We start from the raw sequence: 17,369 nt of genomic DNA on the forward strand, positions 1-17,369 counted from the left end.
AACTGTTGGGCACAGTGTTGTGAAAAAAAAATTACAAACTATTAAAATCCTACATTAAGATTTTTTTCTTTAAATAAGATTATTTCTCTCATTTTTTATTAATACTTTCCACTTTAAGTTAATCAAAACATAAGAACTTTAATTGATAGTATACTACTACCATTTCTCTTAGCCATTCGTAAACATGAGGAAGACAAGCAAACATGCAACATCAAGTTAGAAAGACATCTCAATAAGTGAATCTGTTTAATTTAGATGTAAATATTTCAATGTAAGTCTACAAGTCCAGAGAAGGACTCGAGTTTATTTTGCTACAAACTCAGTCAGGAGGACGGTACGGTCAGGCATCGAGTCTCAAAAATCAGTTGGAACCAAGATTAGTACTTTAATAATCCCAGGATTGTTCAAAGTTTTTAATTTTGATTCCTAGTTTTGATATTCCGACACCTGATGTAACAATCAGCTGAAAGTGTGGCTTCTCTTTACTAAAACAACCGAGCAGTCGGCTCAGCATTTGCAACAGGAATACTTTGTACAAAGGAGGGAACATGACCAACCTGCTACAGTACCTCCGGCCTTGTGGTGAAGGATTAATTAGAGTGCTTGTCTTTGATGCAGTGCGCCAAACGTCATCCTTTGCTTCTTCCTCTGGCTGGACCTGCCAGCCTACCTGACTGCAGTCACAATCAAGAAAAATCAGAAAGTTTTCACAAACTGAAAGTGAAAATTGGTAGCATTAGCCAGTCAGTTGAAAAGACTCGCCGTTCATGATTTCATATTGTCTCTGCTGCTAACCTGGACTAGGCTTTACAAGTTATTCTCCTTTGTTTGCTTTTCTGCACCATGTTAGCTCATCAGTGGGGGCTTAATTTAATGTTTTTGGTGCCTGCAGCATCAGATAATAGGAGTGAAAGTGTTTTCATCAGATAAAGCTCTTGCAAAAGTGAACCCACATAAAAAGAAGAGTAATAACATGTAATATCAAGTACATGTTTGATATTATATAATAGTTGGAAGTAATGATGTGAAAAAAAAAATAATTAATTGAGAAAAGTTGGGACTTCTTAAATCCAGAAACAACTCTGGTTATCTAACTCATTAAACGCTTGTAGACTTTTTTGAGCCCATCTCTACTGTAAATAGAATCTAAATCAAGAATCATTTGGAACCAGAATCAAAACATGAAACTGGAATATGAACCAGGATCCTTCAACTTTAAATAATGTCTAACCCTAGGCAAGGGAGCTAAAAAAAAATCTCCAAAACTCGCTGTTTGAGAAAAGAATGGGACGTTTGTAATTTAACCATGTGGTGTATGATAAACTTTAGTGGAACCGATCAAGTTTTCAACAAACAATGATGAAAATGTGGAAAAGCATCTTATTTTGACATTGGGGTATATGTGATGCTGCGGGTTACTTCTCCTGCATAGTGCATGTAATTAACTCCTTGAAATGTGTCTTAACTGCAACATTTAGTTGCACAATGAACCAGCATATATGACCAAATCAATAAGAAATAGTTTACCAGACACAAAATCCAAATCAGTGGTCATCTCAGACCCAACGCTTAAATCTGGAGCTGTGGGATTGGCTGAAAAGAGAGGAATGTGGGTGATCCAATGATATTGCCCAAAGATGAGTGGTCCAAGATCCCTTACTCTGTATGTTTCAATCTTGGGAAATGTCACAGGGGACTACATTTGCTTTGGGGAAAAATAATGATTTCTTAACATGGGATTTTCCGTTTTGAATTTACTAAAACGAAAGGTTGGATTTTTCTAAGTGCTTTCAGAATGAGATTATGCTTCCACAATAAAACATAATATTGTAGACTAAATTTGTCTGGAAGGAAATGTCTGACAAAGCCAAAAAGTCATACACACTTTCACCCTGATCTGTACAATCACACACAGACCTTTTTTTTTAAAACCAGGTGCAGAGTTCCACACCTGTTGCAGCCGTTCTCTGTAATTAGCCCAGTAGAATTACCTCTACTGGTCCATAAAAGGAAGGGGTGAAGACAATGGCCCACTTATTCAGCCCCCTATCATCTCCTTCTTTCTCCTTGCTGCGGAGTAATGAAAGATCCAGCCCCTTCTTCAAAGAGATGGAGTTTCCTACAAAAACAGCTGAGTCAGAGGAGAAACGAGGGAAGGATGAAAAGAAAAGGAGAACAGTAGGGAAGCAAACGTGGTAATGCAACGCTGCTGGTGTGAGGCCCAGTGGACCACAGTGATTGTGTTCATTCTAGCGCACGCGGGAGTCATTTTCAGGAACCAGAAAGAAGGCCCATAGCTCTTACACTGAAACAGCTACAACCTGGCAGGGCTTTAAGTTTCTGATCTGGCAACATTTTACCTGAGCCCTGCGTCATCTTAAAGCCTTGAGGTGTTTTTTTCAAGTCACACGTCATAGGAGGATAAAGGTCAGAATGTGATGCTTAGAACAATTGTTCTCACAAAGTTAAAACCTCCTCAGTAGGTGCCCAGTTTTCCAAAAACCAATATACCAACTGACTTTAATGCAGCAGCGTAACAGCTCTTGGCATTTTTAGTTGTTTTTAAAGAAGAAAAAATAGCTCTTTGGCCCTATTTGTTTCATTGTGTGACCCAGTAACACTTAGAAAGACCAATGAGATTTTTGTCTTGCTATTTTTGGACGTTTGATGCTTGTTAGCTCATGGTTAATCAACTTGTATAACCTTCAATTAATTGGGGTGGTACAGCCGAGTGTCCACAGACCCGGAGGTTCCTGGTTCAATCCTTGTTCCTTTTCTCCTGAGTATAGCTATGAGTTGAATGAGCATCCGGTGTAAAACCAAGTCCATGTGCACACAGCTGTTAAGTGTGCTGTGGCAACCCCACAGTTAGAGATGCCAAAAGATTGACAACAACAATTTGTAAATAATTACCAAAACAAGTCAACAACATTTCTTCTGAATACTGCTAAAAGCTGACCAGAAGTACCAACAGTAGTATTTGTAACCATGTTTGAGAACCATGGGGTTAGACGAAGCAATCCTTTTGAGTTTTTCCGACAAGCAGTTATGGTGGTCTTACCCGAACTGGTACTGCAGCCAGTTTTTAACTGGTTCCATGAAAGAAACTAGGTTTTCCACAATCCATTTGCCAAATCTGAGCCACTTTATTTTGTCAGCATAAACATTTCATCCAGTAATCCCCCACCAGAAGACGTCTCCCAGTCCAGGCCAACTGATGCTTCAGTTCCAACCTGAATGAGGTAATAATTCAGTTGTGTTGCAGCAGGAATTAAATTAAGCTAGCCTGCACACTAGCTCTCGAGCAATTGAGTTGTCATCCACCTCAGCTGATGTTTGATCTTATCGGTTTAACCATGAAGCTTGAACTCACCCTTGGAATTTGACCTTTCATTTCCATAGACTCGCTGCTTACGTCTGTGAAGCTCTCTGACATCAGAACGGAAGAAATTTAGCTAACTGGCTAATCGTACACTTCCTAGGTTGATGTAGGTTACCTGATATTTCCTAAGAGCTGCTACTGATTGCCTCGTGTGCCTATTTGCATCTGTTTTTCAAACTGTTTATTTTGAGTGTAAAAATTCAATTTATATTAAAGCAGGAGCCCAAAACCAATTAATTAACCAGGACATGGGAAGGCTATGGAGCTATTGTTGCGCTAAAAGTTTTCCTCTGTTACAGTAATAACAGCTGAAAGTATCCTAAGTCGAGCAATATTTAGGAACTTAATAAGGAACAGCGTTTATGGATTTAGTGGAAAATAGTGACTTAATAAATGTGGGAAGATGAGAGGTGATGACGTCTTGTTATTCTGATGCTAATATTTCTTTTAATATTGCACCTCTGGCATTTTTCAGTTTTTTGTATAAAAAAAATTACATTAACTCATGAGTTTTAAACATTGCAACTACAATTATTTGATTGGTTATTCTCTCTAAGCAAAGACTAATAATGTTTAACCCTGGACCAGCTTGGTGGAAAAACCTTTTTGAAGAAATTAGATGAGAAAGAGTGAGCATATAAGTCTAATCCAGTTTTACTCTGGAATGTGGTTTTTCCTTTTGGGTTTCAGAACCTGGCTTTTTGAGACACATTCACCAGAGAGTCAGCTTCAAACAACGTGAGAGTGGAATATATTGTGCAGCCTGACTCCTGTGTTAAGGCCAGGAAGGAAATAAGGGAACAGGGGGAATCTTTGACATAAAGACAGACTGGGGGTGTAAGAATGAGGCTTGAGATGACTGCAGAGAAGGTCAGAGGTGCCTGGGGGAAAATCAGTCTACGTCTGACAGACTGTAGCTGTGGCTGACACGGACAGCAGAGCCTCAGTGAGGTGACTGAAAGGCCAAGAGAAAGGCCATGGTGATTTCTCAAGGGACGGATTTGTTTTCTCGCGGTTACATCACCCAAGCGAGAAACGTAAACATAAACATGCCGACTTCTTTTTAGCGCACACGCCGACACACAAACTTTCTGAGACGTACGCAAAGAAATAAAAGAACCCCTGTGAGGTCAGGCCGACTGCGCTGGGGCATCCTAAGCTTCACAGTCTCACTGGCTGCTACCGCAACCACCACTAACCACTGTACCTTACCGTGCCCTGCCCCGGCCTTGTCTCCACTGGCGGCTGTCTGTCCTGACCTGCGGCTGCTGCTGGTTCCCTGTGGCAACGGGGCATGTATGTGTGTGCTGTTCAGTTTGGGAGAGAGCCAGTGGCATCACTTTGGAACCAGCACTCTTTTTCCTCATCTACCTTCTCCCCTCATCTTCCATCCTGTTCTTGCTCAGTGTGCTTCTCCCCAGCTTGGGGGCTTTGCGGGCCTGTGGGTAGGGGCCTTATTCCATCAGCATGGGGCTTCTGTCAGAGGCTTGTTCCATTTTGCGTCATGGTGTTGACTGAGCGGACCCCACACTTAACTCCCATAGAGCTGCTGGGGTTGGGCGGCAGGGCAGCCGGCGCTGGGCTAACGCAGCCCCGTGTTCAGCGCGGTAATCTGATGGTCGTGTTTATTTTATGTAGCTCTCCTTTGATGGAGCAGAGAAAATCTTTGGGCTTTTTGTTTCAGCACTTTCATTGCCAGGTCAGAGGTGCTCGCCGTGGTTACGCTCAGGAAGAATAATATTTGCCCTTATATTCATTCCAAACAGGCTTTTTTCCATATTAGTGTCAGAGATACTCTCCGGGTTTCTGCCTTCCACTGTTTCGGCACATTGAAGATGGAGGGTGAGGATGGGGAGACTCTGTACCTCAAAAGTATTGCTCCCTGGAGGAAACAGGAGTTCTTCAACAGCTTGTCCCTAAGACTTGTTTCTGCACCCCCAATTGAACCCTGTAACAGTAAGGTGAGGCCCTGAGAGAAAGTCCCAGTAGTGAAGGAAAACAAATGCATAAACACATGAAAACACTCTCCCTCCTGCTTGGCTGCCTCAGGCTCCACCTCAGCTGTCGATCGTCCAAACTTCCCAGGGGTTCGCTTTACAAAAAAAAAAAAAAAAAAAATTAAACATCCATCCTGTCTGCCCAGGCCTTTCACTACTTCAACTCAAAGCTTAGCTCACACACCCACCTATGTGCCTTATGTCAGCTGTTTCAGATGGGTCGAAAAGCCAAGAAACCGCACTGGGTCGTTATATGAGGCTTTGACCAAAATATACAAAACAGAGGGAGTCTCCAGATTCACTGGATCCAGTTCTAAGGTTACTTCCTTTCTGCACAAACACGCTGTAAAGAGCGACTGGGTTCACATACTCTAGCCTTCACCTCATTGTTCCGCACTTACCGTTTATCCATTAAGCTTTACAATGCTGACCTGACCCTATTCCTTTGAAGATTAATTAATAAATACTTTTGGGAAAAAGAAGCCCAGACTGTGGTTGGAAGTTGTGTTTATCTGTCTCAATTTTGTTGTTATAATTGGCCAACTTTTACCCTGCAATAGTAATACGACAGGAATGAATCAATGTCATTCAAGATAAGACACCCCGGGGAGTTTTATACGGATAATGTTTCATTTCCCTCTCAGTTGTTCGTTATTTATGATTTGAACACAGAAGAGACTTGGCTCAGTCCAGATGTGAACAATGGGCAAACATTCACACACGGGTTGCATAAACAGAAGCCAGATTACCATCAACCGTCTTCTCTCATCTTGAGTATGATGTTAAATAGAAAGCCATGCACAGGAAGGATTGCTACGCTTCTTGCCCTGATCCATAATATCCCATTATCCTTTTTCTGTCTTTAAACAGTAGGCTATTTTCTGGCCTCTGATGTGACTGTGAGGTATGCGCTTGCTAACATGTGAAAGAACCAGTGATGTAATCTGGGAGAAACAAGAAGGTTAGAAGGGGAACTACCCTGGTGGCGTGTAATCCAATCTGTCCTGTTGCAGTTTAGTAACTCAAAGCAATTATCAGCTGGCAGCTAAGGAAATACGAGCCAGCCCCCAAACGAATATATACAACTATGGAGAGAAAAATTTAATTCACTCATTATGGACATAAACACTAGCTTCTCTAATCCACACAAGGTCAAAAGTGTACCTACTGTCTCAAAAGTATACATACACCCTAACTGATATTTAGTTAAATTTCCCTGCACCTCAACCACACTTTTTGTAGCCTTTAACAAGCTTCTGATGCAATTCCACGTGAGACTACCCTTTTTAGCACAATTGGTAGAATTATTTCAAATTGGTTGGTTTTGAAATAACTCTGTGATGAACACAGATAAGTTTAAATAAGAAAGTCCTGGGTTCATGGAGCTTGCGTGTTCTCTGAATGCAAGTGTAGCTTTCCTTCTACTGTCCAAAAGCATGACTTTTAGGTTATGTGAATGTTTCTAGTTGCCCCTAGGTTTGAGTGTGTGTGCATGGCTTTTTGCCCTCTGTGTCTCTGTGTTATCTTGTGGTGGACTGGCGACCTGCTGGACAGGAAGCAGTATTCATCCTGCTTCCTGTCCAATGCCTTTTGCAGAGTATCACCATCCTCCCGTGACCCTTCAAGGATAAGATGGTATAGCCCAGGGGTGTCAAACTCAAATACACAGTGGGTCAAAATTTTAAATTGAACAAAGCCGCGGGCCAAGGTTGAACAAATGAATCTTTTAATATGGACCCAAACAAGTTTTGATTTAACAATAAATATTGAACAAGCAAGGCTTATATAACTTAAAAGTGCAGGTGTGCAAAATTGAGTTACTAAAAATAATGATAAAACATATCAATGGCATATTAAATAAAATTTAAATCAAAATTTAATGCCTCCTTTCTGAGGTAAATGTCAAAATTAGCTTCGTACACAGGCTAATAAATTTGAAAATAAAATAACATAACAATTATGAATAATTTCTTCTGCCACAATATAACTTGCCTTTACAGCAGCTTCACTTTGTGTTGTGGCTTTTGTAAACATTTTCTGTTGTGAAACCAAACCTCTTTTCATCTCCTTTACTTTCTGGCTCCTTTGAGAGGGGTCCAAGTCCTTATATTTGTCCTGGTGTTTCGTTTCATAGTGTCGTCTAATATTGTACTCTTTAGTTACTGTCACGTTTGCTCCACAAACAAGACAAACAGGTCTGTTGTTTACATATGTAAACAGATAGGCTATTCTGTCTCCCACCTGTCCAGAAAAGTTCTATTTTCTGCCTTTCTTTTCGCCATTTTTTGGTATGGTAACACAGTGGCACAGTGAGTCTATTTGAGGTCGCAGTGTGGTTTGGAGGAGAGGGGATGCGGGGTGCGCCGGGGCTGTCAACCGAAGGAGTGCGCAAGTAGACGGATCACCACCTTCCTAATACATCTGTGTCCGTTACCATAAATGCTAGTGGCACAGAGGAGGAGTGTCTGCCTCTGTCCTGATTGACACGCCAAAAAACAGCAGAGCATTATGGGATTTGTAGTCTAAGCGGTGAATGCGGCGTCACACCGTTGCCACCGTATAATACCGGTGGGCCAGCTCTAATATTAATTTTAAATTGCCCCGCGGGCCAAATATAATTACACTGCGGGCCATATTTGGCCCGCGGGCCAGAGTTTGACACCGATGGTATAGCCAGTGGATGGATGGTGTCCTGGCAAGAGCCTACCTTTAAACGTGGTTTACAAATTAAAATTAGCTTTAAGGTGCGGCTGTTTCAAAAGTTTAGTGTTTTCTTGTTTTACTTTTTCTAAATCAGTTTTGATGGATGTTTTGGACCTTTTTCTGCTGAAACAAACAATTGTCTCCAAGTTTCAATTCTAAAGAATTTCGAGGTTATGCTGCTACTTCTTTATCCATCCAGCTTGTGCAATGTTCTGGTACATTGCATAAAATATTATTAGGTTTATATTGTACACCTAATAATATACACCTAATATTATTAGCGGTATATGCATGTATATTAAGCTTGTGTTGCCAATTTAACTCTTTTAATCATTAAAACTATTTGTTAAAGTGAAAAAGCCCCATCTCTTAATACTACCACCACCAAACTTAACAGTTTGTACAGTGTTTTTTTTTTTTTTGTTAAAATCCACTCTTTGACCCAACCACTCATTTTTCTTGTTACTGTGGCCATAAAGCACAATCTTTGTCTTACCGTTTGTCCAAATCCAAAGGCATTTCAGTGTACACCAGTGTGTATATAATTTAATGGAGCATAAACTTACATGTTTTGGAACTGGGGGCTCATTCTTCATCAACAGGTTCTGAAGCAGTATGAGTATTTATTGAGACCCTCAGATGAACAAAAAAATGGTTAAGATGTCCAAGAAAAACAAAACAAAGACTCACCAAGGCTCTGGTTACTACTCCAAGACTAATGTCACTGTATTTAGTGTAGCAAGTTTAACCTGCACCTGAATGTACAATGAAAAGAAAGAAGCCCCTGCTCCACAACTGTTATCCAAAAGCTTTAATGCAAATGCTAGTCCCCCACACAGATAAGTCAAATGCCTTCTGGAGAAAATGTTTATGATTAGATTAGACAAAGATTGTTTTATCAAGAATAATCATACTAACTACAAATAGGTAATAGGTAATTAAAGAATGTGCTGCTGGAAGATATTTGTGAACGGTGCAGTTGTGTCCCCATGCCCTGGTAGTTATATAAATAACTTATCAGGTGGGGCTTCTTAGTGTTACCATGTTATGCAATGTTATGTATCCATTACCATGAATTTACACAGCGTGTTTCCCTGCTCTGCTGCACAATTCTCTGGGGGAGCAGAATCATTTCAGACCCTGATTTAAAGCACAGATACTGATAAATCAGAATCTGCCAACAGACTTTAGTCTGGAATTCAAACGTGTGTTGCCCATTTCATTTATTTAATCATTAAAATTATTTGTTGTATAATTATTCTACATTGAAAAAATAAATAAATATCTAAACAACCCAACCTAATGCCACTCATGTACATGAGTCTATGTAAATCTTTTACCGGAACGGTGTAGGCTTGTCAGGAGACTGCTCTCAAATCAGATTTGGTAGGTTACAGCAGATTGTAAGCTAATCTGGATCAGGATTTGGCAATGCTTTGTCCACTGTGCAAACAAATCTTGAAAGCTTCCACAGATGGCAGAGGAAAGAAGACAGCAAAAAGGCCAAGTCAATGAGTCACAAAGAGGTGCTGGCTGTCAAATCCCGGGACTCACCAGTCAAAATCTCCCTTGCGTCCTCTTCCCACTCATTACCAACCCACTGGAAGCTAATGCTTCCATTCCTCGTGACATGTTCCCATATCTGTCTTGTCCCACAAAGTTTATGCAATCTTAGCCTGTTACACATATCTTTATTTGTTATCTTCAATCCACTTTGTTTGAGCCTACTTAACTGTAGTTTATTTCCTTTTGAAGTCCTACCACTTTCCCACCTATCTCCATTCAGTAGAGGCAGCACGTTCTCATGTATCATGACTCCATCCACATCATCAGCTTCCCTCACAGAGTTTATTGACTCTACGTCAAACCTCTGTCTGTACAGGCTTCCTTCCCCATCCTATTTGTCGTCATTCTTTTAATCTCCCGTCCCCCCCCCCTGAATGTTCTGTTATTTCTAAGCTTTTCTTCCAGTCTATTACAGGGAATTTCCTTCTTATCACTCAGAGGGCCATTCCTTGCATTCTTGGCATGCGCTGTCCCACTGCTGGGGGTCCAGCTAAATGCAGGGGTGTCTGTAATACAAGGCAGGCACACAGGCAGGCAGGCATTCATATGTCTTCTAATGAGGAGCAACAGTGTGATTGATGAACCGAGAGGACAAGGAGGAAAGCTGCAAAAACAAAAAGGGAGACATAAAGAACATGAGAAATTTGTTGGCAGCATCGAATTGGCCATGCAAACTTTGCAACAAAAAAAAAAAAAAAACTTGGATAGCTCACATGTCTGAGTCTTTGAGTCATAGAATGTTATTGATATAGGCAGACATACAAGGTGTTTAAAGGTCTCTGGACAGATGCATTTATGGCTAATTAAGAACAGCCAAGAGTCAAAGTGCTTCCAAATACTGGCAAGAATAGAAAGATTAGAATAACTTTCATGTCATTCCCTTTAGTCACTGACTTCCGGTGGAAAAGGGGCTCCAAGATTTCATACCTCAAGTGAGTGTTTGTGTTTCCCCACAATTAACAGAGGTCAAAATAAAACTCAGAGACATTGTGGGTTGTGGCAGGGCACGTAGATTAAAAGATGGTCCTTAGACCTTTGAGCTGGAGAGGATGATGGTGGTTAGGAAGAATGCACAAAAACACATTACTTCCATATCTTTCTCTACTTCAGAGATAAGATTGTGTGTCCAAGACATATGAGAGAGAGAGAGAGAGATAGTTCTGAATTTTTATAAACAGTTTCAGTAACTGTTTTCAATCCACAAGATGATACAGAAAAAGGAATCAAACAATAACACAAAATAATGTAAGAAAACTAATCTACCTCAAAAAGGGATACTGAAACAACCCCATTTAGGTAGTTTGCTAACCTAAAACATAGAACATAGAAACCTGCCTTGCATTAATGGTTCAGGTTGCTACAGGTGAGTTAATGAAAGAGCCAGGGGGATTTTCTTGGCACATTTTGGTCCCCTTAGTAACAACACATAAAGATTTAAACCCCTTTAACTGTTTTGTTTTAAGAATCAACAACAATACCTAGGTATTGCTGTTGACCATGCCCAATACTGAACAATGACATTACTGTATTCCAATGTCCTCCACTTGGCACACAATCACAATCAAAAACAATACCTTTATGGAGGAAAGGGAGATTGGCATCACAGATGTGAAGGTGACAAATTTGCAGCGTCTGTGTGATTCCATCATTTCCATACCGACCAAAACCTCAGAGGAGTGTTTCCCACACCTTGCTGAATCTAAGTCCAACGTAATTCCTGTTTGGGGTGTCCAGGGTGTGACCTGAGGGTCTTTTGTGGCCAATTTGGTACAGCCCCTGACAACAGTTCAGAAATGATTAAAATGATAAATGGCCTGTACTTGTGTTACACTTTATCAAGTCCAGAGGACTCGCGGTGCTTCACACTAGTCATTGGCAAGCTACATAGCCGCCCTGGGGCAGTTTGACAGAAACGAGGCTGCTGTGCAGCGGTGCCACTAGGCCTTCTGACCACCAGCTGACAAGGCAGGTGAAGTGTCTTGCCCAAGGACACAATGATGGAAACAGATGAAGCAGGGGGCTCGAACCAGCAACCCATCAATTACAGGACAAACTCCTACCACCATCGCTCCTTTCTAACCAGGAAGCTAGTTACAACATCTAATTACAAGTCAACAAGTTACAAGTTATAAAGTCCAATTAAAATCTTGAAGAGGAAAAGTATTGGTACATCCCAACGTTTTTGTCAGTCATTATTCACACTTGTTTGGTTTTACTTTGGCATTCACCGACTTACAGTAAAAAGCAAACTTGGGCACACCCATAACTTAGTTAAATACAGCAAACTTTTCTGAACAATGAGTGACCCATAGCCTGTTATTGCGGATCAGACAAGTTTATTTCCCTGGAGAAATCAATCAATTCCTAAATTTAGGAAACATTTGACATATTTTTAGATCAATACAACTTAATAACCCAATTTCTTCAATAACTGGACTATTTTGTTTATTTGCATGTTTATGTAATAGGAAAGTACGATTTGAACCCAGGACGTAAACCACAATCCAGTAATGAAACAATGAAACAAATGGAAATGTGCAAGCTGCAACATAATTTCTAGGGAGCAGCTTTCTGGTTAGACTCTGTAAAGGAGACAGAGTGGTGAGTAACTGGTATCGCAAATAAGAAGGATTGTGAAAAAAACAAGCAAGTTGTGGTTTACCTGGCAGAGATAGTTTTCCTGGAATTCCTACTACTTCTATCTCAACATTTAGATGTATCTCTTCTTCAACACACCTCAGTCAAATATTGAGGTCATTAGCAGGACTCTGGGGAACTTGACTGCACTTAGGAGGTGATTCAGCTATTTGATTGAAGTGTGTTGGACCAGGGAGACATCTAAGAGTTGCAGGACACCGGCCCTCGGGGACCAGGATTGCCCACCCCTGCTCAAGGGTCACACTCCTGCAACCTTTAGATCTGTTCCTTTTCATACACATTTGAGCAAAACTGTGACACTGTCTGACTAGCTTGCAGTCAAACTCTACTAGCTCTGTTAATTAACAAATATTGGAATATTGGGTGTGCTGAAGTAAAGAGACATCTAAAAGTTGCAGGACACTGTGCCTTGAGACTTGTGATTATTATTCTGTGGAGACTTGGACGTTGATATACTTGAATCCTCTGAGGTGTCGCAGAAGAGAGGGGGAAATGTCAGTTTGCCAGAGGTTGTTTCACCCAGAGGACTTCACAGAGAAAGACACTACAAGGGGCCCACAAGTCTAGGCCCTGGAGGCCTCTGCTCTACATGCTGGAAACCATGAAGGGTGACGTTGTAGGCCGGGGAAACTGGTCCACACATAATTATAATGATCAGGTTTCATTATGGAGCGGTGAGTGATCACTTTGTCCATAATCCTAAGTACCTTGGTCAGTTTACAGTCCAGGTTGGCAACGAAGAGGGGGAACAGGACACAACAAATCCAAAATCCATAAGGCAGTAATCAATATCAAGGTGATGAAACAAGGATTGAAGGCAGATGTCTTAGAGAGGTCAGGTGAGCAGGCAAAGGTAACTGTAAACAAGAAAAGAAACAAAACAAAACAGAAAATAAGTCATAGAATGTTTGAAGGTTGTGAAAGAGCATTATTTCTTTTTTATTGTTTGATCTTTATTTATACAAATTAAATACCACTGACAAAATAAACTAAGAGAGTCCTGATTCAACATTAAGGTTGATGGCAAACAATCTGGCAGTGAGAGAGTACAGAGCAGCAGTTAATACAAGCAGTGGCACAGGTGAAACCAATCATCAATCAGTGCCAAGAGGCAGGAGTGGCAGAGGAGCAAGATGAGGCTTGACACGAACAGGGATTTCCTGAAAATAAGACTTACTTCTGTGGTCCTCCAGTTGTCAATAGATTTGGCTCATGTGTCAAAAAAACTGATCACCTTTGTCGTAAGTGAACAAGCGCATTCCTTAGTGTGCAATTAAAGTCATTACAACAACCTACTGATATCAGCGTTTTTGCTTGTTAGATGTGAAACAATGGATCCAGCTCACAAAGCATGGCGATAAACTACATCGTCTGGATGACACAATATTTTATTTTGTTTTTATTTATTTTGGAAAAAACTCAGAATCTTTCCCCTTGGAAATAAATATTTCACAAATCTCCTCGGACAATTTAGAGTAAAATTGTTACAAAAACCTTACTAAACTAAACTAAACTAAACTAAACTAAACTAAACTAAACTAAACTAAACTAAACTAAACTAAACTAAACTAAACTAAACTAAACTAAACTAAACTAAATGACTAAACAGCAGATGAGCAGCAGCACCTCTGCAACTCTGAAAGGATAAACAGGGACAGACAATTCTTGGACGAACAAACAGGTGGATGATAATCAAAACAGAATATCTTTATCTCTCATTGTCAACAATTTTGTACATTTGAGATGCCATCCTGGAAGCAGCAGTCAAAGACTGGGTGCATAGATCAGAATGGCGGTCGGTGAACCAGCCTCTCCCTAAACCAGGGGTCTCAAACTCCAGTCCTCAAGGGCCGCTGTCCTGCAGGTTTTAGATGTGCCACAGGTACAAAACACTGGAATGAAATGGCTTAATCACCTCCTCCTTGTGTAGATCAGTTCTCCAGAGCCTTAATGACCTAATTATTCTATTCAAGTGGTGCAGCAGAGGCACATCTAAAAGTTGCAGGACTGCGGCCCTCAAAGTCCTGAAGTTTGAGACCCCTGTTCTAAACCCATAAGACTTGGAACCACATGTTAGGTACCCTAATCCAGTCTCATCAGAAAAACATACGAACATACATCCATTTTTAGTGTATGTTCTGTTTGCGCCACATGAAGCCTCTTCAACATCCAGATGACATCTGAGTGAACCCGAGGTCCACCTTATCTATTTCTGTTCTCCAAGCTGAGCCGGATAAATGAGGAGAGAGCTCTCCCCGAATCCCAAGCATGCTCCCAAACTACCGTACAGAGCTCATCTGCTGATACCAAAATATAAAAAAGTGACAACGTACGGATATGAAATTTCCTCTCCGGTGTTTGCTCTCAGTTATGATGAAATTTACACACTGTATGGCTGACGTACAGGAAACGGCCGGTGGAATGAGTCAGCCCATGTGCTCTGTGGTAGGTCATGTTATCTGCTATCCCTGTTGTGGAGAGGTTGATTTATGATTGTCACTGTGTAATGAGCGTTAATTTAATGAATGGTCCGTGATGAGGGGGCCAAAGTGCGTCAGCATTCAGAAAAACAGCAAGGCCATGTCACGTTTAAAGGGGCTCTAAATGGCTCTAGATGCTTAGGTGAACTATCTGACAGACGTAAGCATATGTGTACAAGTTTGTTTATGTGCCTCTGTGTGAGTGTGTGGCTGTCAATCTGCCAGCCAAAGGGCATCCTCACAACCCCGCCGAAGTGACTGAGATCACATCATGTTGACAAAGTCACTCCATAGGGCAAGCTGTGACATCAGACAAGTCATGTTCCTTTATGTCTTCCCGCTCTTGTTGCTTTTTCTCCTTTCGCCTCTTCGGGACCCGCGGCCCCACTTTCGCTCTCCCCACCAGCCTCACTGATTACCCATGTGTTTGTCAGCAGCTCTCTGCTTCCGTAGAACAACACGACAACGGGTTCAGTGTCTGGCTGACGTAGACTCACGGCGCGCCGGCCGCTGGCGGTCAGCCCTGATAGAGAGCACATCACTCGCAGACACACGCAGATGGAGTAACTAACCGCAAATGGTGCAAGACAGACAAAGAGTCAGAGGCTTGAGTCTCTCAGGGAACTACTGAGTCTGCTGAGGAATGCACCAAATATAGGAGCTGGACTTTCACTCTACACTGTAAGAAAGTTAAAAAAGCAAAATGTTAATCTGTCTACTTTTGCACTATATAAAAAGCATTCGTACCTTTGGACACATTTTGTTGTTAGAACCTCAAACTTTAAGGCTTCTTTTGTTTTGCCTATCTTGGATTGTATTGGAAGACCAAATGAACAGGAAGGAAATAGTTTTGTTTGTTTTGTTGTTTGTTTGTTTTTTTTACATTTTTTTAATTATTAAAAAACTGAAAAGTGAGGCATTTATTTGTATTAACACCCTTCCACACAAATAACCCTAACTAAAAGCTATTGCACCAATTGGCTTAGGAATGGACCTAATTTGAAAATGCAGTGTAATTCAATTTAACTGAATCTTAAAGGGAGCATTAATGAGAGAAGCAATTAGTCTGTCCACAGGACAACCATTAGTCATGCCTCATGTTAAATCAACAAAACGTTACTGTTAAGAAAAAGCTGAATGAAGAAGGGGATCTGGTACTGTTTGTGAAATACTGTGAGTGTTGGAAATCCCAGATGACACATGGTGGTGGCAGCATCATGATTTTCTTGAACATAAAGAAAATCATGTTTCAGATCAACTCTAAAACTTTTTACAGTTTATCTGAAGGTGCTTTGTAGTTCTGCAGAAACAAAATACTTGACACTAGGACAAAAGTTCACTTCAAAGTTAAACTATGACATACAGGCCTACAGACAGAGCTTTAGATCAAAGCATATTTACACACATCACACAACTCCCTCCCAATACATATATTTGCACCTTGCTAATTCATATTGCACTTTCTTTCTATTTATGTATTTTGTCTTGTATTTATGAATGCTCTATGTGTCTTTCTAATTGCCACCCCCAGACAAATACAATTTTTAAATGAATTAATTGAATTTTTATGTTAGAATGACCCAGTCAAAGTCCAGTCTCAGATCTGATTTTAATCTGTTCCAACACTTCAAGATTGATGTTCACACAAGCTCACTGTCCAATCTGATTTAGCTTGAACTGTTTTGTAAATATAATTGGGTACAAATTTTAATACTGAGATGTCCAAAGCTGACACAGGGATAAAGCAAAAGACTTGTACCAGATATTGAAGCAGAAAGTGGTCGTCTAAGTATTGAGCACTCATAGGGATACTTTTGTAAGGTACTGGACCAGTGAAAGGGGAAAATAAATGGATAAACATTGTGACATAAGGAAGAGATGAGCAGAAAGAGGGATGCAGACAGGACAGTCAATGACAGAGGAGGAAAGAATGTTTAGGGCGACTGAGAAGGGCGATGAAAGGTGCAGGAGGGGAGAACCTGAGCTCTGAGACGGGATCGGCCTCTCCAGCCGATTAACACCAGTCTGAGATGGAGAGAGCATACAGGCTGGATGGAAATTGTGTTTGCACAGTAAAAAGTTCCTTTAGCGTGGCTGGCTTTCTTCCCCGCCCTCTCTCTCTCTCACTCCTCTTCTCTCTTCCTTCTCACACTCCGTCTGTGACTTATGTCTTCAGACTTGTTCATTTAGAGGTTTCCCCCCTGCTGGGAGAGCTGCTTGGAAGCAGTAAGAGTTAGAGAGGGGGGGGGACAAGAGCAGGTGAGAAACACAGAGTCAGGGAGGGGTAGAGGGTCTCGGCTGCCATTCGCCATCACAAGTCCGTGCATACACTCATACACTGTGTTTTGTCACATACCATAGAGTTTGGCTTCCAAACAAAATGAACCTTGTAAATGTGAGCCTAATAGAGAGGCGATTTAAACAATTTTTTTTTTTTTTTTTTTTTTTGCCTCATGCGTTCCCTTTCATCCCTGCATCCTGCCCTTTGCACAGCTTTGTGAGCTCAGCCAGCAGAGGAAACCTGCAGTAATGATGCTGGTTAAGGTCCTCATTTAATAGTGTAATAAAAAAGCCCAGTAACAG

This window comes from Gambusia affinis, linkage group LG05, assembly GCF_019740435.1.
Source record: "Gambusia affinis linkage group LG05, SWU_Gaff_1.0, whole genome shotgun sequence".
In the NCBI taxonomy this organism is placed as follows: Eukaryota; Metazoa; Chordata; class Actinopteri; order Cyprinodontiformes; family Poeciliidae; genus Gambusia; species Gambusia affinis.